General features: G+C 37.8%; 1 non-coding gene across 1 annotated transcript; it reads right to left on the reverse strand.

Moving 5' to 3' along the window:
- Positions 1–1324: 1324 nt before the first annotated feature.
- Positions 1325–1398, reverse strand: Trnat-ugu (transfer RNA threonine (anticodon UGU)). The gene has a single exon. It is a non-coding gene; the product is annotated as a tRNA-Thr (tRNA).
- Between the last annotated feature and the right edge of the window lie 23751 nt (positions 1399–25149).

Below are 25149 nucleotides of genomic sequence, written 5' to 3' on the forward strand. Positions count from 1 at the left end.
TAACAAATATTTTAAAATATGTATAAATGTAGATGTTGCCAATTTAGATATAAACATCAAGGAAAGTGAGATTCAGAAGGAGGGTCAGGAGAGACATTAACATACAATGAGATAAGCCTGGGGAAGTGTTATGTTGCTGATCATCCCAATGACTTCTTAAAATCATTCTTTTATTTATTTTTTTATTTTTTTAATTTTTTTTTAATTAATTTTTATTGTAGGTTGTTCAAAACATTACATAGTTCTTGATATATCATATTTCACACTTTGATTCAAGTGGGATATGCGCTCCCATTTTTACCCCATATACAGATTACAGAATCACTTCAGTTGCACCACCATTGATTTACATATTGCCATTCTGGTGTCTGTTGTATTCTGCTGCCTTTCCTATCCTCTAAAATCATTCTTTTAAACCGTAGGTTTCAGGTATTGTCAGTGTGCTTGTCACGAAAATAAGAAAATCGTTTTTTAATTACTTCAACTGTTATTTATCCTTAAAACTTTTCTCATAAATATGTGGTATCCATATATTTATTGAAGTATTAAATGCTTGCTTTTAGCAAGGTACTGTGCTGGACATTCAGTACATATGTACATTTGTGTGATTGCTTTTTCTGTAATAAGTGTAGTAAGAGATAGTACTTCCTAAGTAAATAGAATCATCATATTTTTCTCAAAGTAATGGTTCCCTGCTTCCTATGATAGGGAAAAAAAATGTTCTTCCCAGAGATGTTTATATCCTAATCCCTGAAACCTGTAAATATGTTACCTTACATGACAAAAGAGATTTGCTGATGTTCTTAAGAATTTTGAGACGGAGAGATGATCCTGGATTGTCAGATGGCCCAATATTATGATAGGGGAGGTTGCTTATATGTGAAAAAGAGAGGAAGAGAATGTAAATCAGGGAACTGAAGGTGCTAAGCTGCTGAATTTGAAAATTGAGGAAAGAATTTATGAGCTGAGAAATACAGGCAACCTGTAGATGCTGGAAAAGGCAAGGAAATGGATTCTCTCTAGAGAGTCCAGAAGTAATTCAGCCCTGCTGAACTTGATTTTAGGACTTTTGACTTCCAGAAGTGTAAGATAATAAAACAGTGTTGTTTTTAAGCCCCAGAGTGTGTGGAAACGTGTTACAGCAACAAGAAGAAATGAATCCACCTCCTCTCAGATAAGTTTAGTTTACCAGATTAACTATAATATATGACAGTAATAAGTTCACATTGTTTTAATTTTTTTATAAAATAGGTGACTCTATATGTCTAATTTCTCTGGGTTTTATAATGATCAAAAGAGGCAAATATGTAAAAGTTTTTTGTATGGGGGATACTGGAGATTAGAACCCAGGGCCTTGTGCATACAAGGCAAGCACTCTACCAACTGAGCTATATCCCCAGCCATGTAAAGATATTTTGACAACTACTTTCTACTGTTCTGCTGCTGATACAAAAAAGACCACAGAACATTGGGCAAATACAGGGAAGGAAGAGTGAATTTGGGAAAATGTTATCATCAAGCTCTAATGTTTCCTTCCAGGTGGGGGCCTCTCACTGGTGTAATGCTCCTGATCTATAGCTGGCTCCAAACCCCTCCTCCCTTGGAGATGAATGAATTAGATTATTGGCAGGTTGGGATAATAGAATGAGCATGTAAAGCCAGCTTCCTTTCTTCTCTTTCTTGGGATCCAGAGAATATATGTTCTGCACTATCCCTCTATTGCCTAAGCATTACAAAGTCTTGATCCCATGGTATGGGATTGAGGTGGGGAGAGGGAATGGGTGTAGATGTTTAGTGCTGCCTATAACTAAGTGAATATGTATAAGAGTTAGTTTTAAAAGGTCAGTCTTTGCTGTGAAATGAAGTCACATTTTTCTGGAATTAACTCTTCATTTAATCATTATAAAACCCAGAGAAATCATCTTCTTCTGCTATGAACAGTCTAAGTTTTAATTTTCTCTCTCAGGTATTGCAGAACTCAGGTCATGAAAAGCATGCTGCTTATTGGACTCCCAATCTCACTAAACAGGACAAGGAAGTTGAGGATTGCAAAGAAGCAATTGTAATGATGGGTCATGTAATATAAACTAGAAGAGAAGTAAAAGGTGGGAAAAAATGGTGATTCCTGTAAATAAACCAGAATGATGGATTCAAGGTCAAAGCAAGAAAGTAAAAAGGCACTTTTAAAGGAATGGTCCTTTTCAAGGCAAGTAATTTGAAAGGTTCATATTTGTAGATGTTTGCATTTGAAATTTTGGAGGTTGTATCATTTCTGTTGATGCCAAGATGTAAGGCATGATGAATAACTGGAGTAGAAAAAAACACTATTGAAAATATGAGAAAGTTAAAACACCAAGAGTCCATGGTGTGAGATGAATCATCAACATACACATTGAAGTCACCAAAAAGAATCACAGAAGGAGGGATAAAGAAGAAAACTGAGTTATAAACTAGCTTTCCTGAGAATAAGAAGAAAAGACCCAGAGACTTCTAGTAGATGATAGCAGGATGGAGGGGGCAGAGTGATATAACCAGATGGTTGAGCCTCCACAGAGCAGAAGGGGTTTGCAAGAGGAAAGGGAGAATAACACTCTCCTTGGCATTAAGGAGTAAGGATGGTGCTGAAGCACTTTGGACAAGAGACAGAAAACTTCCTTTTAAAAGGGATACAGAGAAACTGTCCCCAGAATATATAGCCTTTTAGTTAAGTAAGAAGGTAAACAGAACCTTCAGAAAAGAGGTTACAAAACACAGTTTATTGAACTCACATTGAGAATTGGGAATTCCAAGAGGTAGATGAGGAGTAAGGGTGGGGAGTTAGATCAGATGAAAGGAAGAAAGTTCAAGTAATTATGTCTAGGGAACTTGGAATCTGATAGAAATGGTGATAAACAGAGATGTATACATGGGGCAGTCTTCTCAGAAGTGTCTGAGTAATAACTTCCACTGCTTGGTCCAGATCATTTCTCCATGTGGTGGGGCAGCTGCCTCCTCAGGAAAACTAGCATAGTCTACTATTGTCAGCTGCTTCTTTAGACACACACTATGGTTGTCTCTGCTCTAGCACTATGCTAGTTTGGTAACTCACCTATTTATTGCTTATCAGTGAATTTAGTTCTCTCTCCCTCTTTTGGCTTCTGTCTATTAATTATTTCTACTTGTTCATGACATGGAGAGAGACTATTTTAATTGTTCAGACAAAAGGAACTCTTTTATAAATGGTTGTGAAATAGCACAAATTATCTCTAATATGCATCTTAAATTTGCACCCATAACATTTATAGTATTCCACCAAAGACTTGGGTAATGAACTAACCCAAGAAGGGATGGAGGAAGAGAGGAAAAGGAGAGAAAGGGGATTTGGAAAAGGACATATACTTTTTGTGTTGATGGGTTTCTTTCCCTAGAGTAGGAGAAAAGTGGATGAATGAGTATTTTATGTGTGAGAGCCTAAAGAAAAAGGAAAGAAGTGAAAGCATGTTTGAAAAGAAAGAAAATATGGGACTACCTCTTTAAGAGTCGTCCCCAAATTTGTCAGAGGTCTGGATAATGCCAGACTGGAGGTCAAGTGTAGAAATGGTCCAACGGGGCCACTATGTGAGGGACAAGAAACTACTCTCTTAGGCAAAAGGCCAACCCAGCACTTTAGGCCTAAGATGAGGTCAGTGGCCTTAGCCAGAGAATGGGAGCAACACTCCTGACATTCCAGACTCCTATTACCAATATGAATATTCAACCACTATAAAGGACACCTCTCAGTATTATCTTCAGTTCTCTTTCTAAGAAACCACCAGATACCTATTTCATGTGAGGGAGGTAGTTGAAAGGGAAGGGGAGAGTTTCTATACCTGTACTTTGTAAAGAACCATACATATTAGCAACCCTGTACTGGAGACTAAGAAATTAGTCACCACTATTGCAAACAATTTTTTTAATTTGTTTATTTTAATTAGGTATATATGACAGCAAAATGCATTTCGATTCATTATATACAATTGCAGCACAACTTTTCATTTCTCTGGCTGTACACGATGTAGCGTCATACCCTATGTGCAGTCTTACATGTAACTAGGGTAATGATATCCATCTCATTCCACCATCTTTCCTACCCTCATGCACCCTCCCTACCCTCCCTACCCTTTCCCCAATCAAAGTTCCTCCATTTTTCCCATGCCCCCCCATACCTGTTTTGGATCAGCATCCACTTATCAGAGAGAACATTCAGCCTTTGTATTTTGGGATTGGCTTACTTCACTTAGCATGATATTCTCCGGTTCCACTCATTTACCTGAAAATGCCATGATTTTATTCTCTTTTAATGCTAAGTAATATATATATATATATATATATATATATATATATATATATATATATATATCAATATATATATATATAAATCAATATATATATCATTGTGTATATATACCATAGTTTCTTTCTCCATTCATCTATTGAAGAGCATCTAGTTTGCTTCCACAGTTTAGCTATTGTAAATTGAGCTGCTATAAACATTGATGTGGCTACATCTATGTAGTATGCTGATTTTAAGTTTTTGACTGAGGAATGGGATAGCTGGGTCAAATGTTGGTTTCATTCCAAGTTTTCTAAGGAATCTCCATATTGCTTTGCAGATTGGTTGCACCAATTTGCAGTCCTACCAGCAATGTATGAATGTGCCTTTTCCCCCACATCCTCGCCAACATTTATTTTTGTCTGTATTCTTGATAACTGCCATTCTGACTGGCATGAGATAAAATCTTAGAGTAGTTTTGATTTGCATTGCTCTAGTTGCTAGAGATGTTGAATATTTTAAATATATTTATTGATCAAATGTATATCTTTATCTGAGAAGTGTCTGTTCAGAACCTCCCCACATTTTTTTTATTACACTCTTCCAGAAGTGGACTTGAATCTCAGCTCCACCTGTGCTAGCTATGTGACCTAAGCTTTATAAGCTTTAATTTCTTCATCTATAAAATGCAAAATCAGTGCTAAATGGGCTGGTTACTGTGAAGATTAAGAGATAATGAATAGGAAACATTTAACACTAGATTCTTTAATTATCAAGAAGAAAAATTATTCTTATCCTGAAAGATGGATACAATTAATAGATATATAGTCATGTAAAAAATAGTGAGTTCAGAACACTAGGACTCATCAGCAGTGCTCTGCCATATTTAGGGTTTTATGATCAATAAATTTGGGAACGTTTGATGTTATGTTTTTCTCATGGAAATTTATACTACACACTAGTCCATTAGACTCTAAGGATTCCTATAGTAAAGCAACCTGATTAATTGCCTAACCCAAAGTTCCTTAATATTGCATAGACATAAACTAAGAACATGTTATGGATTTAGTCTTTCTCAAAATACAATTTGGGAAGATTTCTACTTCTAAGATAGGTATCATGGACAGAAAGTGTCCCCCTAAAAGTGTGAATCCCTAACTCCCAATGATATTAGAAGGTATAGTCTTTGAAGGCTACTTGAGTTTAGAAGAGGTCATAAAAGTGGAGCTCCCATGCTAGAATTAGTGTCTTTATAAGAAGAGGAAGAGATTGCAGCTCTCTCCCCAAATGTTCATAAAGAAGAAGTCATATGATCACTCAGTGAGATGGTAGCCACCTACAAACTAAGAGAAAAGGCCTCTGAATTAATCCATTACTAGAACCCGAGTCTTGTACTTTCCAGTCTTGAGAAATGTTAAATTTAAATTTCTGTTATTTAAGTCACCCAATCTATGGTACTTTGTTGTGTAGAACAAATGGACTAAGATAGTGGAGTAACCAGAATCAGATCTAATATTCACTTGAAACAAACAAAAGAAAATCCAGACCATATAAAACAACAGTCCTCAAAACATGGGAAATCAAGCCCTGAGAACAGTGAGCCTGAAAATTGTCCCATCTTACTGACCATAGAAACTTTCCATTATGAAAGTTAGAAAGGAAGAAACTGGTGATCTCCTTGAGTTGAAGAGATGGGATTAGGAATCCAAGGAGATACAAGCAACAAGAATTGAGAGAGTATGAGAGAAGAGAGTGATGTGCGGAAAAGGAAAATTATGAATCTACTAAAGATTTCCTTCAATTATTCCACTGGGAACTCTTTTCATACCATGCACATAAAGAAACAACCCAAAGATGAAAAAGAACTATTTAAATGCTTTAGAGGAAACAATCTTTTAAGCTCATACAGAGCCAGGAATAGTGCCTGTTATTACCAACCAGAATAGAAAACTTGATAATTCATGGGGCATTAGGTAGAATACTCAGAAAAGTTTTGCCACTTCAGTGGGAATTATTAATCCTAGACTAAATGCTGTTCTGGTCCTTCTTTGGAAAGCTTAAAAGTTATATCCAAGAGGATTAAATGATTTTCCAGTAACTTAACCCCTCCTAAAACTATTTATAAGAATACAAATACATCCAGAATTCAGCAAGGTAAAAGTTATCATATCTGATATAACAAAAAATTACCAGACACGTAAAAACAAAATCAACAAATTAAATCCGATTGAAAATAACCCAAAATAGAGAGTATGTTTTTATGAATATGTTCTATATGTACAAGAAGCTTAAAAATGGTCTTATTAAGTGAAATCATGGAAGATTTTTTAAAGTTTCACATCTTCTAGAGAAAAGCAATGCAATGTCTGAGATAAAAAGTAATTGAATGTTTTAATAGCAGGTAAGACATTTCAAAAGAAAAAAGACTAGTGACTCATGAAGACATTGCAATAGAAACTATCCAAAATAAAACAGAAAAAGACAGGAAAAATATAAAAAGATAACTAGTGAGTTATATGTGAACTTTAAACAACCTAATATACTTGTTATTGAAATCTCCAAATAAAGAGAGGGAAGAATATCTGAAAAAAATTAAAATAATAGTTTTCCAAATTTGATGAAAAATAAAAAGCTCTCATGTCCAAAATGATTGTCAAAGCCCAAGTTTAAGAGACATAAAGAAAACTACAAAAAGACACATAATAAAATTGTTTACAACCAATAATATACTAAAATATCTTAAAAGCATCCTCAAATTTCCTGTTCTATAGAGAACAAGGATAAGAATGGCAGCATATCATTTGTTAGAAACATTCAAACTAGAAGATACTGGAACAATAAAAAAAAAAAAAGTGTCAATCTAGAATTCTTTACCCAGAGAAAATACCTTTCAGAAATGAATGTGAAATGAAGATTGTTTTTTCCCATATAAGTGCTAAAAAAATTTATTACCAGCAGATGTGCCTTTAAAAAAAAAAATTCTAGGACTGGGTTTGTGGCTCAGTGGTAGAGCACTGCCTCGCCCATGTGAGATACTGGGTTGAATCCTCAGCACCACATAAAAATAAATATATTGTGTCCATCTACAACTATACAACTAAAAAAATGTTCAAAAAATTCTAAAGGAAGTCTTTCAAGCATTAGAAACTTGGCACCAGAAGAAAATCTAGATCTACATTAAAAAAATAAAACACTGGAAATAACTATGTGGGATGCATCTATAAAGGCTATTATCAACTACTCTAATTTTTAAAATAAACCATATAAAATAATAACAGTAAATAGTGAGGCTTACATAGAAATAGGGACTGGGATGCAGCTCAGTGACAGCATGTATGTTTAGCATGAGTAAGCCTAGGTTCAATCCCTAGCAACAACAATAAAAGAAGAAAATGTATGATAATAACACAAAAACAACAAGTAGGGCAGAAATGTAAGTATGCTGTTTAATATTCTATATATACTCATGGGATATTACTTGAACTTAATCAAGATTGTCAGATTGCATAAAAAGAAAAAAGACCTAACTCTACACTCCCTTCAAGATCCCACTTTAATATAAAGACACAATTAGGATAAATGAATATGATAAAATAGAGCATGGTATCACTAATCAAAAGTAAGATGAGGTATTTTCAAAGAAACAAGCATTATCATGATAAAAGCTAAATTCATCAAGAAGACATAACAGTTTTAAAAGTTTATGCACATAATAGTTTCTAAATATGTGAAGCAAAACTGATAGAAGGGCTACAAGACCAATCTATAATTAGAGATTTTAGTATCTCTCTTACTATTGGTAGGAATAATTAGAAAAATCTATAGGGACATATTTATGCTACGCTCAACCCAACAATAGCAAAGAACACTCATCTCAAGTGTACACAAAACTTTTGTGAACGTAGAATATATTTTGAGCCACAAAATGAGCTCAACAAATGCAAAACAATCCAAGCTATGTTCTCTGATAATGATGAAATAATATTAGAAATCAGTAGCAAAATTATCTGAAAAGGTCTTGATCTATTTGGAAACTAGCATATTGCTAAATAACCCATGTGTCAAAGAAAAAAATTGAAAAGGAAATAGAAGTATTTGAACTGAATGAAAACTGATATAAAACTTACCAAATTTTTTGGGACAGAGCTAGAGCAGTGTTCACTGAGAAATGTATGCCATAAATGCCAATATTAGAAAAGAAGAACGGTCTCACATTAAAATCTTAGTTTCCATTCAAAACCTAGAAGAAAAAAACAACGGGTATGTGAAAAGGTACTCGGCATTACTAATCATCATGGAACTGCATATCAAAACCATAATGAGATATCATCTTACATCTATCAGGATGACTATTATTTTTTAAAAAAAGATGTGTTGATGATATGCAGAAATTGGAATCTGTGCATTGTTGTGGGAACATAAAAGGTGCAACTACTTTGGAAAATATTATGGAGGCTCCTCAAAAAGTTAAAAATAGGGCTGGGATATAGCTCAGTTGGTAGAGTGCTTTCCTCACATAAGGCCTTGGGTTCAATCCCCAGCACCACACACATGAAAAAAAAGGTAAAAATAGAACTACCATATGATCCATCACTCCCCTTTCTGAGTATTCTAAGGAACTGAAATCAGAATCTCAAAGATATATTTGCACTCCCATGTTTGTTACAGCATTATTTGAAATAGCCAAGATATGAAAACAACCTAAATTCACATTTATAAATAAATGGACAAAAAATGTGGCATAAACATACAATGGAATATTAATCAACCTTGAAAAAGAAGGAAATCCTGCAATATGTGAAAATAAGGATAAACTATTGAGTCCCTGACGATTGCTAAGTGAAATAAGTTAGTCACAAAGATTAAACACTGCATGATTTTACATATATGAAGTTTCTAAAATCATCATACTCAGAATTGTGGTAGCCAGGGGCAAATGGAGGGTGCAATGAAGAGTTGCTTTATGATAGGTATAATGTTTCAATTGCACAAGATTAACAAGTTTTGGAGATGTGCTGTTTAACATTGTGTGCACAGTTAACAATACTGTATTGTATACTAAAAGGTAGTACATTTAAAGTACATATACTTAACAAAAAAAATTAAAAATAATATATATATAATATATATATTAGAAAAGAATAAGAGAAAATTAAACCAAAAGTGAATAGAACGAAGGAAATAAGGATTAGAACCGAAATTGATGAATTAGAGTAAAAAAGAGAGAAAACAAAAAAACCTCTATACTGATAAACCTCTATACAGACTGGGGTTGTGTCTCAGCAGTAGAGTGCTCGCCTAGCATGTGTGAGGACCTGGGTTCGATCCTCAGCACCACATAAAAATAAATAGGGCTGGAGTTGTGGCTCGGTGGTAGAGTGTTTGCCTAGCATGTGGGAGGTACTGGGTTCGATTCTCAGCACCACATATAAATAAATGAATAAAATAAAGAGCCATCAACACCTAAAAAAAAATGTCAGAGATGTCATAACTATAGGAAACATTATGAAAAACGTCATACCCATGAATTTGACAGCAGGCAGTTTTAGCCTGGTAACTTTGTTGTTAATTAAGTGGCTTCAGCTATACTGGATTCTCTGCATCGCCTTATTGAGGAGTCTGGCTTCTGGCCAAAAATCTGTGAGATTTTTCTGACCTAGCCACAAAAGTCTTTACCAGGCAGATCTCCAGGGAGGAAGCTGTTGTCCCTAAACCAGACTTGGTGCACCAACACTGCAGTCTCTAAAGGGAGTTGCTCATTAACTCAGCATTTCTAGTCCAATATCTATATTTAGAAGCACTTTTTCTTCTGGTTGAGAAAGACACCTTTCTCTACTGTAACCCAGCACTTTTTCACTCATATTTTTGTCTTTTGCCTCCTGGTCACCAGATACACAATACTTTGGAGTCTTTTATCTGGATCCCTTTCCATTAAGACAATTCCCCACATCTATGTTGATCTACCTGTCTGTCAATCAGAGCTCTGGGGTGGGGGTGGGGAATAGATAGGGGAAGGGGAGGCAGCACTTTCCCTAGATTATCCTCTTGCTTATACTGTCATAGTAAGTGATTGAGGACTTGAATGTTTTTTTCATTTTTGTTTAGTGCCTTAATCAGTTACTCTGGCACCTGGCAGCTTAGTACTCCCTTGGCTTAGCTTTTAATGTTTGTCAATTTATATAAAAACATCTTCTGGGATCTTGATTGGGATTTTATTTAATCCAAAAATCAATTTCGGTAGAATTGACACCTTGACAATATTGAATACTTAAATCTATGCACATGATATATCTATCTATTTAGGTCTTTTTAAATTTCTCAACAATGTCATCATAATATATATCTGCATTTGTGGTCAATGTACAGGTCTTGCACATTCTTTGTCAGAATTTTCCTTAAGTGTTTTTGTTTTGTTTTGTTTTAGGATAAAATTTCACTAATTGTCCAGGCTGGCCTCAAACTCCTGACTTCAAGTGATCCTCTTGCCCCAGCCTCCTAAGTACTATATATTTTATGCAATAATAAATATACAAATAAACTGGTAATATCAATTTCTGTTTGATTGCTGATAACGTGTAAAAATAATTGATTTTTGCATATTATTCTTGTATCCTGAAACCTTGCTAAACTCGTTTATTAGTTTCTAGTAGCTTTCTTTTTAGATTCCCTAATAGTTTCTACATAAATGATAGTATTTTTGTAAATAAAGACAGTTTTATGTCCTCCTTTCCAATATCAATGACTTATCACTGACATTTTCTTTTTTTTTTTTTCTTGCATTGGCTCAAACTTCCAGTAAAATGTTGAGTAGAAGTTGTGAGTGAACCTTCCATATGTTTCTAACCTAAAAAGGAAAGCATTTACTTTTTCTCCACTAACAGCAGGTTAGATACCTTTTGTCAGGTTAAGGAAGTTCCCTTCTATTCCAAGTTTATTGAGTGTATTAATTAGAAATTGATATTGAATTTTGTAAAAATGCCTTTTTTTCTATATATTGAGATACATATACGTTTTCTTTTGTGTTTGAGTAATTTGGTACAGTACTGCTATGGTTTGAACTGCACCTTCAAAACTCATGTTGAAATTTAATTTCCAATATAACAATGTTGGTATGGACCTTTAAAAGGGGAGTAAACTAGGAGGAACCCACTCTTATGGGTGGGTTTAGTGCCTTAAAGGGCTTTCAGAAATGGATATTCTCTCTTTGCCATAATTAGATGTCAGAACCTTGATATTGGGCTTCCCAGCCTCCAGAACTGTGAGCCAATGAATTTGTTCTTTGTAAATTACCCAGTCTTTGCACTGTCACAGCACAAAATAGACTAAGATTAATACATTTAGGAAGCTAGAATACGTGTATTTCCCCTTTATTTTTTAGTTATGAGGTCATGATTTCTTATTATTAAGTGGTGGTCAAGTTTTTTAAATATCATTGTGGACTCATGGATTTAAACATATTTTATGGATTTTAATCCATTGCTGTTCTTATCCTATTGAAGCTCGAATTGCTCATCTTTGGTCAGTGACAGCCTCTTTAAGGTGATTGCTTAATTCTTTCAGCATAACTCTGATCATCACTGAAAGCTTGTCTGTCATCTGGTATGATGAGATGATTCAACATCATCTTGTACATTTTCAACCTAAATTGTAAATCAGCCAAGTTCCCAAGAAGTTCTTATATTTTTAAATGAAAAACTGTTTGAAGGTTACAATCTAGTTGTCAGGGTTATTCATTCCTCTTAGGTTTTTTATTGTTATTAGGTCTTTGCAGGTGTTCAGAGGCAACTTCAATTCAAATACAGATTTAGTGTTTTTACTGAAATTCATATATTTTTTCTCTTCTCCACACTAATAAACATGGTTCTCAAGGATATAATAGGTGATAAATGAAATACTGTATTATTCATTTGCTGTACCCAACAATTCACATGCAATAATACCAAGACAACAAAACTATCACCCAAGATAAAAGTTTTCAAATGTCCCTGTTGTGTGTTCACATGTACACTGTCAGAACGTATGGTGAGAACCTGTACACTTAATTCTTAGTTTTACTTCCATAAGTAACTAGAATGAATACCCACCAGCAGTACTTGCATCAAATTCTTGCTAGTTGTTTTAGCTTCCTGAAACGTGTTTCCTAATAGATTCCTCCAAAAGGGCACATAAGGGGAACAAAATTTCCTAAAGTTCATATGTTGGTCACAGCTTGTATGTACCCTTTTTACTTGAAAGTAAGTTTAGTTGGAATAGACGAATCTCTCTCTCTCTCTCTCTCCCTCTCTCTCTCTCTCTCTCTCTCTCTCTCATATCTTAAATTTGTTATTCTGTTATCTCTGGCCTAGAACTAGCTACCTAGTCTGATTTTCTTTCCCTTGTCTCTTGCTCTTTTGCCTAGATTTCCTAAAGATTTTTTTCTTTTTCTTTAAGCTGAGTGATAAGCAAGATATGGCCTGGCATTGGTTGCTTTGTGTTGTATTCTGAGACTCGTGATATACTCTTTCAATATGTAATCCCAAATCATTTTTCTTTTTCTTTAATTTCAAGAAAGTTTTCATGAATTTTATTTTTTAGAATTTGTGATATTTCCTTGTTTTGAGTTTCTTCTACAGAAATCTTGGGAAGTTGGTCATTTTATATCTTTACATAGCATTATAAGGCTTTCTTATCCCTATTTTTAAATTGAGAAAACTGATCATTTGAAAGATTATACAATCTGGTCAAGGTTCCACAGCTGGTTAGGGGAATAACTAGAACCCAGGTCTGCTCAACTCTGAATCCCGCGGTCTTTCTCCCAGGCCCCTGCTACCTGGGTCCAGGTACATCACCTCTGGGTTTTTCCTGTGTTTCACTGTCTTTTCTTCTAATAGTCACTCTCATATGCCTTAAAATTTTGCTTCTTGAAGCCTGATCCTTGGACCAGCAGCATTGGCAGGTCTATTGAAAGAGTCTGGATTGTCCTGGTGATTTTTATGCTCCTTAAAATTTGAGAAACACTGGACTAAGAGAAAAATCTGAAGGAACTTTAGGCAATTAGTTCTCAAATTTTACAACATATGAGACTCCCTTGGAATCAATTTTAAATTCAGATTCCCAAGCCACAACACCTACCAATTAAATCCCAGAATGGCTGGGGATGGGCTCCATGCATTGGCATACAGTATTTTTGAACTCCCAGCTGATTCCAAAGCACAGCTGGGAATCAGTATTAAAGGTCATGCTGTTAGTCTTTCATGTTCCTAGGAATCACAGGTGTTGATTCAGTAGAACCAACGTAGGGACTGAGATTCTGTATTGTTAACAAGCTTCCAGATGGCAGGTGCTGCTGGTCCCAGGAGTTTCTGGAGTAAAATGAAACTACCTGGGGCTTCTGTCAGCAGTATCAGTAAGTATGAGTACTAGGCAAGGCAAGGCAAGCCTCTCTAAGGCCAGGTCCTAGCTGAACTCCAGGTGAGAGAAAATAGTGAACTCTGTGAGAAGAGGGTATGCTGTAGGCTCCTGGATGGCCCTCCAGTACTTCACACTTGGTGTGGGGTGGATCTGTGGTTCCTAGGGCTGTGGGCCAACCAGCATCAGGCTGCTGCATGCAACCCTGGGGCAGGAGCTCTTGCCTGCACACACTTTTTTCTCCCTGCCTGGGCCTTCACCATCTGTCTACCCACCCCCTACGTCCCCACTTGTCTTCCTCTTACTTTTATCTGGCTTCCTGGGTCCAGCTACCCAACAGTACCTAAGGCACTTATTGATCCCACAGGTGCTTATTTGAGTTTTAGACTGACTGCAAAGTTTTGGCCATAACATTAAGGAACTTAAGCGAGGAGAATAAGAAGGGCCATGGATCTGAGTGCCTCAGAGACACAGCATGACAGAACTTGACTTGTTTTTCACCCTGACTGCAACTCATGACATGTGAGATTCGTCCTGACGACTGTAGTGTGGCAGGACTTAACATGCCCTGCTCTCACTCCAGTTAATAATTTACATATTTTTCCCTTTGGCAAGACCCAAGCAACTGTCATCAGCAGATTGTGAGGGACTTGCCTAGTGTGATACTGGTCCAGTAGCCCAGTTTTAACTCAAATCCCTTGGCCTGTAGGACTGAGTGTGGTTGCTTGGTGGTGAAGCAAAGGTGGGTGGGCCTGCACTTTGGCCACGCCAAGGCCGAATTGATTTTCTTCTACAGAAATCTTATCATTTTATTTCTTTACATAGCATTATAAGGCTTTCTTATCCCTATTTTTAAATTGAGAATCTCCTCAACTGCCTTACCTGGCCACTTCTGAGATGGTGGAACACTTACCAAAATTCCACAGAGCCCAAAGTTGACCTTAGTTCTGATGTGGTGACACATGCCTGTAATCCAGTGACTCAGAAGGCTGAGGCAGGATAATCATAACTTCAAAGCCAGCCTGGGCAACTTAGTGAGACACTGTCTCATAATAAAAAAGGGCTGGGGATATAGCTCAGTGGTAGAGTACACCTGGGTTCAATCCAGGAGGAAAAAAAAGTTAACCTCTATGGTAGAATGAACTAATTCACTTTCTCTAGGTTTGCTAGAAAGGAAACAATTGGAAGAAAAGGAGAAAACCGACCTCAGAATATCTCCAGTGTGAAGGCAGCCAGGTAGGGGTTTTTTTTTTATCTCAGTTTTTATGTTGGGATTACCCTGCATTGTTCAGCTGGAGCTTGTTCTCTGATACTTTTCTGAACACTAAATACCTGGCTCAAGTAGAATGCCTTGCCAACACTGGTCATCCAAACACAACCTATTTAACTTCCAGAGTAACTGTTTCTACCCCCAGATTTTTGCGACTCTTTCATTTCCTTCCAGTTTCAACCCTTTCAGGGAAAGCCACTCTGAGACCTAAAAGCATTCATTGTAGCCCAGAGACAGCAGATTTCTCAGCTCTGCTGAACTCTCAGGTGATAATTAATCCCTGTTGTTCCCCAAAGGAGAGCTAGGGAAAGGCTTCATTTCCCAGAGAGACATTTCAACCTCCCCAAGACTACACCCCAGCTAGCAAGTGGCCAAATATGCACAGTGAGGTCTGTCCAGCCTCTTGGGAGGGGCCTCTGGTGTTCTCTGACCAATCTAAGTAGGTTTAAGTTCCTCTCTTCGCTTCCCCCAACCTCATAACGCCTCCTATTTAAACATAGGCATTTCAGGGCTAAAGTAGAAAAAAATCTCCTGGAACATAAGTATTTGACCTAGTGAGACTTCACTTAAGGGGTAGCTAGTTAGACAACAGGGGACCAGGGAAGAAGCCAAGCAACTCTGGAGGGAATCCCCGTGGGTACAGCTTGGCTATCTACGAGATTAAAAGGTTCCAGAGGTCATGCAGGCCCTCTGGCAGCTTTAAGCATCCAATTAGATGAACTTTTAAGGCCGTTAAGATCAACTCCTTGAACCAACTGTCTTGGAAAGCCCAGAGTTAAGGTCCATGCTCTCACTGGCTGGTTCACAGCTTCATCCTGGGAGGTGGCATCACCATCACCTGGGAACCTGTTGGAAATACTCTTCAGACACTGTCCCAGACTTGAGTTAAATCCCTGTTGGTGGAATTCAGTAGTCTGGGGGAACAAGCTCTCTGGGTGATTGGGGAGCAGGCTCAATTCAGAGGTCCTCTGCTCTAGTGAAATCATCACCATTTGCTCAGCCCCTTTAAATCAGGCTGAAGCAAAGGAGGCCAGGTGGCCAAGTGGGGCTTTCAAGTCAGAGAACCAAGTTCTGAACATTAGCTCTGCAACCTGCCAGTTGGGCACACTTCTACCAGCCCCCTCGGATCTGAGACGGGAAATAAAGCCTCTTCCACAGGGAGGCCGGGAGTGTGCGGCATCTAATTGTTGTCTCTCCCCAAACCTCGTCTATATAAAGGGAAGTCTGCAGAGCAGAACCTACTGTCCCTAGGGTAAACATCTGCGAGACAGGAGATGGCCACATACACAGGATGTTACTGTTAAAATGCTTTTAATTAAGATTTTAAGTGGCTCCAGGTCTGCCTAAGTTCAGTTGAGCCTTTGAGTCCCAAAGATAGAATTTTTTGCAGAAATATGTTTTCCCATGCTGACTTTTATCCAAATAGTTCAAAGATTAGATTAAAATGTTCTTAAAAAGTGATATTTCATGCATTTGTTTTCCCTTTATTCCATTTATTCTTCTCAGGATGGACAAATCATGTGAGGCTTGATTTTTCTCATATGGGTTTTTCTTTGGTATTTATAATTCAGAATTAGTAAAAATATAATAAGAACAATATAATAAAATAATAATCTAATATAATAAAACTAATAAAAGTTTTGAGCATTTTTCTTATTTCTTATTGCATGCTACAATGCTTTTTAAATTATATATATAATATATATACATATATAGTCTTTAGCAGAAATTTTAAAAGTGCAGAGAAATGTAAAGAAAAAAATCTATATATACCCTACTATTCAAAATCATTGCCAATGTTGTAGTATGTTTTTGAGCCTTTTTCCTGCTCATGTATAATGTGTACATATATTTTTAAAAATGTAATGGAATTTTATTTCTATTCTTTTGTGAACATAGAACAGAGGCAGGATGGATTCTTCTCACCCAAAATTTGATTCAGATGTCGAAACTGATTGATCTCACACATACAAGAGTATGGAAAGGTTTAATACGCATCAGTGAATTTCTCTGGGTAGAGCAGAGCAGGGCAGGACCCAAGGGCAGTCCAAAAATGCCTTCAGAGAGTGGAGAAAAGGGACCAGCTTAGGGTGTGAACTGCAGTTAGAAGGTAAGGCTGGGGTGAGGCTTCCTGTGCAGACGTCTTGTGTGGCATGAATTTCCTACTAGCACGGAAGGAGGGTACACCTGGGTTTTCTAATCAGCCATCCAGAATGGGCCAAGGGCAGGGGGCATGGAGAGGGGGAGCTTGAGAGTGGTCAGCAGCCAAACATCAAAACCTGCATTCTACTCATTTTTTATTATTATTTTGCAGTTGTACATGGACAGAATGCCTTTATTTTGTTTATTTTTATGTGATGCTGAGATTGAACCCAGTGCATGCTGGGCAAGTGCTCTACCACTGAGCTATAGCCCTAGCCCGTGCATTCTACTATTAATTGTATGCACAGTTTTCCATCTTTCTCCTAAATTTTGCATTGTACATTCTACACTTAAGGGAAAAAAACTTAAAAGCTTAATTATCAAACTAAATTTCTCTTGACATTGGCATCTCATGGCTATGCCAGTGCGCTTTGTAAACTGATCATTTATTTGTATTCTGGAAGAAAAGGATGTGAGGATTAAAAACAGGTTTTTTTTTTCTTATAAAGCAAACAAAAGGTCATGAAGGATACAATCCAGCATTTCCTGAAGACAGTGCCTCAGCAAACTTGCCTTGAAAAAGAAATACAGCTTACACAGGAAAAAGAATGCAGACAGTTTTCTTGTTTATGAGTATATTTGAACATTTCTTTATGATCACACACGACTCTCAACCATACTGAAAAAAATGACTGCAGAATGTGTAAGTCGTATATCTAATCTACTTTTAAATATTGGTCCTAAAGAATGAAGGTATTTTTTTTTTTAATCCAACAGTTGGAGTCCACGCCTTGTGACAACAAAAGACAACTCAAGTCAGCTTCAAACACAGATCCTAACTAGCCATGGGCCTATTTTTTCCATCTGTAATAAAAAATGTTCCAACATCTTTAATGACCGAAGATAATCCCCTGTCGTCATCTTGTGCATCTAGGTTATACAAATATACACACTCCTTTGAAGAAAGTTTCTGGTCCGTTGATGTCAACTGAAGGTCAGATTATGGAAAACTGCCATTGTTATGGCAAGAAATGAAGCTGATTATGTTTTCTCTTGGTATTTCGAATAAAGAATCTTACTAGGATGCAGTTTCCAACTTGAAAATTCAATTAAGTGCCTGAGGAGTGATCACTTCTAGATTGTCATCACCAGCAGCATTAGAGGAGCAGCCTGCTGAAATGCATGAGGGGGAACATTTGGCTTCAGACTGAAGGTCTCCTGAAAACTGTTTTGAATAGCTCAGGAAGATCAGAACAATTTGGAATGCCTTACACCAAGATAAAGAAGCACTTTTAATGAAAAGCTATGTAATAGAAATATTAGCCAACCCAATTTTTCCCCTTTTATGAAAAAAGAACTTGTCATTTTCAAGAAAGGAAGAGTAAGGGAAGAGTAAAGATTGGCAATACAGTGTCCAAATAACAGGTAGATGGGGAGATACAGGAAGGATGGGGTGGGGATGAATTGAGACATGTGCTCTTCACAGGTTTGGATTTAGAGAAGGGGGCTTCTCAGACCTCTCCTGAGATGCACAGCTCAGGCAGCCATGGCAGAAATGCTCCAGAAGGACACTTTTGGTAGCTGCCATCTCTTGGAGGCTTCCATCAAGCTTGGGTCCTGGTCATTGGAAACCCAGTCAGAGCTGAATTACAATGCTTCCTCCTGGGACCCATGTCTACTAACCCTACTGAAGTTTTTGTTGTTGTTGTTGTTGTTTTGTTTTGTTTTGTTTAACCATACCATGACTTTGGCTTCAAATTGCCTCTGCAGTATTCTATCTTCCAAAAGATCTCCATCCTGACCAAGTACAGAAAGCAGCCTGAGTGAATTCCTTCACACCAAGCTGGGTGTGGGGAGATGGACTTTCTCCCTTCTCTCAGCAATGGTCACCAAAAATCCTGAAGGATTCCCCTGGGCTTCCCCAGGTGAGCTGTCTAAAGAACAATCGGGAGACTTGGTCTTTGCTACCATCTCTGTAACTTATAAGTTGTATATGGGGAAGACAGTGAGAGATTAAAGATGATTGTCTAAGCCTCCTGTCTTGTGGCCCACATTCATCTTGTGTCCACTTCTGGCAGGAGCCAAAGTATCCAACCACAGATCTTAGGCCATGGCTGGGTCACCATTATCGTGCTTCTCCAGGCCACTGCAAGCACTTGGCTGGTGAGCTAGGCAGACCACCCAATGGAAGCCTAACATACAATAGAAACCTTTATGACGGCATTCCAGAGTTAATTCATGGTTGGCTGTTGATGTGCCCAGGAGACATTTTTGAGGACTCTCTGCTCACTTCTGCTTTCCTCTATCCACTGATATCCTAAGACCGCCAATACTTGGGGCCATGGCTCTGTGGGATGGTGTTCACTCCAGGTTCAGAGCAGCGTTTTTAGGGCTAACCAATCAAAAATGGGTCTTGTGAGTATTCTTAAAACATAGAGGATGTTATACCAAGCTCTGAAAGAAAATGGATGCCAACCAAGAATCTTATATCCAGCAAAACTAAGCTTTAGATTTGATGATGAAATAAAAACCTTCCACAATAAACAAAAGTTCAAAGAATTTCCAACTAGAAAACCTGCATTACAGAACATACTCAGCAAAATATTCCACAAAGAGGAAATGAAAAAAAAAAGGATAAAAATCAGCAGAAGGGGATATTACACTAAAGGAAAACCTAATCAAAGGAGAAATCAAGTCAGGTTAAATACCAAAAGTAAAAAAAACGGCTGCAAATACAAATCATGTCTCAATAATAACCCTGAATGTTAATGACCTAAACTCACCAATTAAAAGACATAGACTAGCAGATTGGATTAAAAAAAAAAAAAGATCCAACATATGCTGCCTCCAAGAAACTCGTCTCATAGGAAAAGACATCCACAGACTGAAGGTGAAGGATTGGGGAAAATCATACCAGTCACATGGACTGCAGAAGCAAGCAGAGGTTTCCATCCTCATATCAAATAAAGTAGACTTCAACCTAAAGTCTATCAAAAGAGATAAAGGACACTACATACTGCTCTAAGGAACCATATATCAACAAGACTTGACAATTATAAATATATATGCCCCAAACAATGGACCATCTATGTTCATCAAACAAACTCTTCTCAAGTTCAAGAGTCAAACAGACCACAACACAATAATTTTGAGTGACTTTAACACACCTCTTTCACCACTGGATAGATCTTCCAAACAAAAACTGCACAAAGAAACTATAGGACTCTGGGCTGGGGATGTGGCTCAAGCGGTAGTGCGCTCACCTGGCATGTGTGTGGCCTGGGTTTGATCCTCAGCACCACATACAAAAACAAAGATGTTGTGTCCACCGAAAACTAAAAAATAAATATTAAAAAAAATTCTCTCTCTCTCTCTCTCTCTCTCTCTCTCTCTCTCTCTCTCTTAAAAAAAAAGAAACTATAGAACTCAATAATATGATCAATATCTCAGACTTAACTGACATATATAGAATATTTCATTCTTCAATAAGCAAGTACATTTTCTTCTCAGCAGCACATGGGTCCTTCTCTAAAATAGATCATATATTATGCCAGAAAGCAACTCTTAGCAAATATAAAAAAGTAGAGATACTACCCTGCATTCTATCATATCATAATGGAATAAAATTAGAAATCAATGATAAAATAAGAAATAAAAGCTACTCCAACACCTGGAGACTAAATAATATGCTACTGAATGAACAATGGGTTGCAGAAGACATCACGGAGGAGATTAAAACGTTTTTAGAGGTAAATGAGAACACAGATACAACATGTCAAAATTTCTGGGATACTATGAAAGCAGTTCTAAGAGGAAAGTTCATTGCATGAAGTTCATTCCTTAAAAGAAAAAAAAATCAACAAATAAATGACTTAACATTACATCTCAAAGCCCTAGAAAAAGAAGAACAAGTCTACACAAAAAGCAGTAGAAGACAGGAAATAATTAAATTCAGAGCTGAAATCAATGAAATTGAAACAAAAGAAGCAATTGAAAAAAAATTGACAGAACAAAAAGTTGGTTCTTTGAAAAAATAAATAAAATTGACAAACCCTTAGCCATGCTAACAAAGAGAAGAATGGAGAAAACTCAAATTACTATCATACATGATGAAAAAGGAAATATCACAACAGACATTACAGAAATACAGAAGATAATTAGAAATTATTCTGAAAACCTGTACCCCAATAAAATATAAATATTTAAGGTATCGACAAATTTCTAGAATCATATGATTTGCCCAAATTGAAATAGGGTGATATACACAATTTAAACAAAATAGTTTCAAGCGACAAAATAGAAGATGCCGTCAGAAGCCTACTAACGAAGAAAAGCCCAGAACCAGATGGATACAGCCAAGTTCTACAAGACCTTTAAAGAAGAACTAATACCAATACTCTTCAATTCATTTCAGGAAATAAAAAAAGAGGCAGCACTTCCAAACTCATTCTATGAGGATAATATCACCCTGATTCCCAAATCAGCAAAAACACATCAAAAAAAGAAAACTTCAGACCAATATCTCTAATGAACATAGATGTAAAAATTCTGGCAAATCAAATATAAAAACATATCAAAAAGATAGTGCACCACGATCAAGTGGGATTCATCCCAGGGATGCAAGGGTGGTTCAACGTACGAAAATCAATAAATGTAATTCATCACATCAATAGACTTAAAGATAAGAATCATATGATCATCTCAATAGATGACAGAAAAAGCATATGACAAAATACAGCACCCTTTCATGTTCAAAACACTAGAAAAACTAGGGGTAACAGAAACATTTCTCAACATCATAAAGGCTATCTATGCTAAGCCCCAGGACAACATCATTCTAAATGGAGAAAAACTGAAGGAATTCCCTCTAAAAACTGGAACAACACAGGGATGCCCTCCTTCACCACTTCTATTTAACATAGTTCTTGAAACACTGGTCAGAGCAATTAGACAGATGAAAGAAATTAAAGGGATACACATAGGAAAGAAGAACTCAAATTAGCACTATTTGCTGATGACATGATTCTATATCTAGAAGACCCCAAAAATTCCACCAGCAAACTTCTAGAACTAGTAAATGAATTCAGCAAAGTGGCAGAATATAAAATCGACACCCATAAATCAAAGGCATTTCTCTATATCAGTGACAAATCCCCGGAAAGGGAAATGAGGGAAACAACCAGAGATATGAACAATTGTGCTCTCTCTATATAATAAGAATTACAATGCATTCCACTAGCGTCTCCCAGGCCCTGGGTTTGGGGGAGGGGCTGTACTTTCTGGTTGTGCTATATATGTGTAATATGAAGTGTAATGAATTTTGCTGTCATATATAAATTTTTAAAAATTAATTTAAAAAAGTGAAAGATGTTAACTATAGGCCACAACATGTTTGAATATCCCTCTGTATCTTGGATAGCAGGTTTAGTTTTGAACACTTTCTAATTTATGAGAGGAGATAATCTCTGAATTGGGGAACATTGAAAAATTACTTTTAGAGAATTAAAAAATGACTTGACATAGCTTCAGGATAAGCTCCAAGTTATATTACTTTCTAATAGGAAAAGGTGAGTGTTGAACATAAGGTAATAATAACAATATCCATGATTGAATCCTGTGCCAGTATCCTCCTGAGTTCCCAGCACCACCAACAAAGAAACTAGCACCCCTGCTTCCCATGTGTTAAAACAGGCTCAGAGTGGCACAGGACTTGCCCTCTGTCACACAGCCCACCACGCCCAAGACTCTCTGCCTTTGTCCCCCTACTCCCTCCAGCTATTACTTTGATATGGCAGTGACGATCCTTGCAATTCAATTCCAAAAGTTTATTTCTCAGAGATGGCAAGTTCTTTAGCACTAAAATGATTGCCTGATGTTTCTGACAAATAGCTTTGGGAGGGGGGAAAAAGCTTTTACAATAAGAGACCATGCTGAACTGTGCACAGGACTCCAGAGAATAAAAGAGCACCAAGAACTCTAAGGACACCTGTCCCACAGGATTGCAGTAGCAGGATTAAGTCCAGTAATGTCAAAGAACAGATGACACATGTTTGTCATAAGTTTATACTGAAAAATGCTGTCACCATGACAATGGCAACATCATTGTTCTCAAGAAATTCTGAGGGCTTGAGCTTAGTAGTAGAGTGCTTGCCTAGCATGACCACGGTGGTCCTGAGTTCCATCCCCAGCACTGGGACAAAAAATTCTCAGTTTGGTGTAGGAAGCACTCAAGTAAACAGATGACCATAGAACAGCACAATAAGAATGATGCATGAAGTGTGACCAGGACCAGGAGGAAAACAGCCCGGACAGGGGGCAGGCAGTGGTGGGGACCAAGGCATTCCAACAGAGGCGTGCGGCGCACATGGCATGGATGGCACAGATGACTGGAAATACCACTGCCCATCTGTGTGGAAAGGAAGAGGGTCGGGTTCAAACAACTGCTGCCTGTGTCATTTTCCTGTGTGCACACGCACTACACAGCTCCAGGGTCTCCAGGAGCTTTCTAAAAATAGCACTTGGGATGCTGTCGTGTTTTGGATTTGTATTCCAACATCCAAGATCCTATTGTAATACAAAGGGGCAGGCAGCAGGATGGAAAGAAAAAGAATTACGGTTGCTCAGGAAACCGAACACTACGTTTCCTGCGATTACAATCTCAAGGCTAAAGTCTCATGTTCACGGTACCGTTTTCTTGAAGGCAGTGTTTTCCTGTAAAAAGGTTTTGAAAGTTTTAAACTAGGATTCCATTGAGTTCAGGGAGATACTGACTGAGTACTCTGGCAAGGGGCTCCTCATTTCTTGACCTTTCTTGAATTGCCTTCATTTGACCCCAAGACCTTGCCTCCTGGTTCCTCATTCCCTGGGGGACACGGCTGCCCAAAATAAGTAAGGGGAGTGTTCGGTCATTAGCCAGTTGTCAGTGAGCATCCAATCTCCTCAAATTCAGGGCTAGCGAGGCTTTGCCAGAGACACCGTTCTTTGGGCTTCCAGGCTCGTTAAAGTGATGCCTACACTAGGGAGGGAGAAATGCCACACAGGGCTGACACAGGGCTTTGGAGGAGGGAGAGAGTTGTCCTGCTACCTGCAGGTATTTGGAGGAGGCACAGCTAGATGAGCGGATGGGCAATGGAAGGCATGGCAGGTGATGGGTTGGTGAGGGAAGGCAGCAGCTTAGCAGAATAGATGTGAAGTCAATTGGACAAGAGTTCTGTCATTTACTAGTGACATGACTTCGACTTCAGGAGGTTTAACAGCCTGTCAGATAGGGATGATGATACTTACCTTGTAAGTTTGTTGAGGGACTCAAATGCCATAAGGTGTGTTAAGCCCCTAGCTTATGGTGGACACTCAAAAACAGTGCTGATTATTATCAGTGATGGTAGACAAGGTGAGTCAGGCCTGAGGAAGAGTAGGAAGGGGGAACAGGGCAATCTCTGATCCAAGAAGAGCAAGATGAGGGTGTGGCCTGGAAAGGCAGAGTCACCATCCATGTCACTAAGCGAGGGTGATTGGAGCCACAGGCTTGGGGGGCTGGAAAGGCAAACCGGGGCCCCAGTTAGAAGACTTGAAGTCCTAGGGAGTTTGGGCTTGTCCCTGGAGATCAGTTGGGATTACTAAAGGTTCAGAAGGAAGTAGTAAGGCTCCCTGAGGGGCCCCCTTTCCTCTGCAGCCTGACCTTGACAACATCCGGACTTCCTCTGAACTTGGAAGCTCCCATGTTTAATAGTATTTATAGTTCCCCTTACCTTTTACAAGCAGTCATGGACTTCCTGTGCCCAGGACAGCTGCGGGACTCTCACAGCCAACTCTCTCTCCCATCTCCAGGGAGCAGTGGAAAGGCTACTACAGGCAGAAACTCTCAGATGACAGTTAAGAAGCAAATGGTGTTTAAAGATTAGATGGGACAAGGAAAGAAAGGGCCCTTAAGCCTCTTTCATCAAACACTATCTCAGAATCAGAACAGTTATCTGTCCATCTGCTGTGCGATTCACCCTCTGAGAGAGACTGCAGAGAAGGCCCAAGGTCAGCTGATCTGGGGTCCCAGTTCTAGGACACT

This window comes from Callospermophilus lateralis, chromosome 8 (assembly GCF_048772815.1).
Source record: "Callospermophilus lateralis isolate mCalLat2 chromosome 8, mCalLat2.hap1, whole genome shotgun sequence".
Lineage (NCBI taxonomy): Eukaryota > Metazoa > Chordata > Mammalia > Rodentia > Sciuridae > Callospermophilus > Callospermophilus lateralis.